We start from the raw sequence: 2,640 nt of genomic DNA, 5'->3' as shown, positions 1-2,640 counted from the left end.
ATCCAGAGTGTTTGAAGGCAAAATTTCGAGAAATCTGCAATCCTCAACACAACAGGACGATGGAAAGATATAGATTCCACACCAGAAATCAGAAGCCAGGTGAGACACTTGAATCATTCATCAGTGATTTAAAGATCAAGGCTAAATGTTGTCACTTTGGGGACCTCACTGACGAGATGCTCAGTGATCGTATCGTCTGTGGTGTCATTAGCGACACGTTGAGAAAGGCTCTGCTAAGAGACAGCGAGCTAACACTTGCTAAAGCTATCTCGGTGTGTCGAATACACGAAATGACTGAAAAAAACAGTAAGACACTAGCAACACAAGCTACCAGTGTCGACGCAGTAAAGCCCATTCTGAACAGCAAGCACAAGCCGAAGCCCCTTTCATTCCCACAGACTGTCACCAATTGCTCCAATTGTGGAGGCAGCCACGCGGCCAAGCGAGACAAGTGTCCAGCATTTGGACAACAGTGTCACAACTGTAAAAAACTGAATCACTACAAAAGTTGCTGCAAGTCTAAACCACGCAGCCATCACAGAGCCCCTAACAGACAGACTGCAAGGCGGCTTGTGAACGAATTAACAGTGAGTGAGCCACCACTTCAAGATGAAACGTTTTACGTGGATGGTGTAGAGCTTGACAGACAGATTGACTGCATCCACGCTAAAGCTAATAAAAAAGATGAGGGATTTGTCACAATACACATAAATGGCGTGCCCACAGAGATGAAAGTAGATACGGGAGCGAAATGCAACGTCATGTCACTCAAGACTTTCGAAACAGTGAATGGCGGAAGACAGACTGTTAAACAAGAGAATCCTGTGAGCCTTGTTGCCTATGGAGGCACGAGAATTCAGACCACTGGAACTGTTACACTCCCTTGTTGCTTAAAGAAGCAGTGTCACACGTTGCCTTTCTTTTTGGTGGATAGAGAAGTGCAACCGCTGCTAGGATTTCGAGCATGCATGGAAATGGGCATTGTGAAAATGAGCCCTGAGGTCCACCAGATCAGCACAGAAAGCAGCACAGATTTCAGCTCCCACATATTCACACAATACCATGACCTGTTCAGAGATGAACTGGGGGAACTTCCAGTCACATACTCAATGATACTAGACCCTGATGTGCAGCCTGTGGTCCGTCCAGCCCACCGCATCCCCATCGCGATGCAGGAAAGAGTCAAAGCTGAACTTGAACGCAAGTGAGAGTGATTATTAGCTCGTCGCATCACACGAGAGTGCTACACATACAATTAAAGAAAACTCATATGGGACTAAAACACATAAGGCTAGATATGTTGCAAAAGGCTACAGCCGACTATAAGGAGACTTTTTCCCACTGTGAATATGACGTCAGTATGGAGCTTAATTCAACTGACTGCCCAGTATGACTTGGAGCTCCACCTGATGTTAAAACAGCTTATCTGCATGCTCCAATTAACTGCAAGGTTATGTGGTACATAACCATGATACTGGAGAGGATTGAAATGTCTGACTGCAAGGGTAGATCAGCTCCATGTGAACAAAAGCTAGACTTTGATGGTGATGCAAAACCTGCTGATTCAAAGAAATATCGTGAGATTGTCAGCAAACTATCACAATACCTATCTGACCCAAAAGAACAACACTGGATAACAACTAAACGTGTGTTGAGGTGCTTAAAAGGAACTATGAAACACGGATTGTGTTACAAGAAAAGGCAAGAAAAAGCGAGCAACTTTGAGTGAGGACGTGTCTAATAAAGTGGCGTCTTTTTCAGTGTTTCACCAACAACAGAGTCCACATTTTTACTGCCTTACTTTCAGTTAATGTATTTTGTTTTGCACTATGCATATTTTATATGCCATTAGGTCATTTATTGTGAAAATTCTCATGTAGGAACTATTGTACTGCATTTTGGTTCCACTGGTGCACCTGAGGGAGATGCACGCCCATGTTGATGTGTGAGCATGGCAAGTTGAAGCAAGAGAAGCCAATTTAATTCAGAGAAAGTTGTTTCTTAAAAGTATCTGTAAAGTGCTCATTTCTGCCTCAAAGCATGGGTCAGCCAGCGAGGTATGTTTGTATGTTATATAGATCATTTTATGTCTTTAATTCACTCGTCTTACTATCTCATTGGATTTTATGTTATGTTTTAGTTCGACGGTGGCGTAGTTTGTGATCAAGGTGAAGCTGTAACAACCCCAAGATCTTACAACTAACATTAAAGCCAACTTCATGCCATCAGTAAAAGAACTCTTTATTGACTTTAAGAAGAGGTAGAAGTGATAGTCGAACTCGGACCTGCATGATTCCCGGCCCCCTGGTGGCAACATCGTGCCAGTGCACCAAGGACCAAGCTGCTGCAAATGTTAATGGACACACAAGTTCACAGTTGCTTCTTCATAAATATGTCCAGAAGCCAGACATTAAAGTTTATGTTTGGAAAGATGACACAAGGAAGGAGAAACAATAAGGAACTGTGTTAAGCCTGACAACAACAGCATCACAAGTTAGCAAGAAGGGAATTAATGCACCCAAGTTCACAATTCATTACTCAAGTCAAGTTAAAGGGAGATTTTGCATCAACAAATAAATGCATTACAAGAAAAACAAAATGTCAGACACAAATGAGACAGAAATTGAAGCTCCCAGTGCA

At 42.7% G+C, this 2,640-nt stretch overlaps 1 long non-coding RNA gene across 1 annotated transcript; it reads left to right on the top strand.

The window, feature by feature from the left end:
- The first annotated feature begins 1,800 nt into the window (after positions 1 to 1,800).
- LOC146683433 (uncharacterized) lies at positions 1,801 to 2,225 on the top strand. Its single transcript, XR_014917753.1, has 2 exons — positions 1,801 to 2,057; positions 2,141 to 2,225. It is a non-coding gene; the product is annotated as an uncharacterized LOC146683433 (long non-coding RNA).
- The last annotated feature ends 415 nt before the right edge of the window (positions 2,226 to 2,640 follow it).

Source organism: Copadichromis virginalis, linkage group LG22 (assembly GCF_057382275.1).
Source record: "Copadichromis virginalis isolate Kocher_CV1m ecotype Utaka linkage group LG22, C_Virginalis_male_GT1.1, whole genome shotgun sequence".
NCBI classification, from domain to species: domain Eukaryota; kingdom Metazoa; phylum Chordata; class Actinopteri; order Cichliformes; family Cichlidae; genus Copadichromis; species Copadichromis virginalis.
The sequence above is the reverse complement of the archived record's forward strand: the minus strand, read 5'-3'. Positions and strand labels throughout refer to the sequence as shown.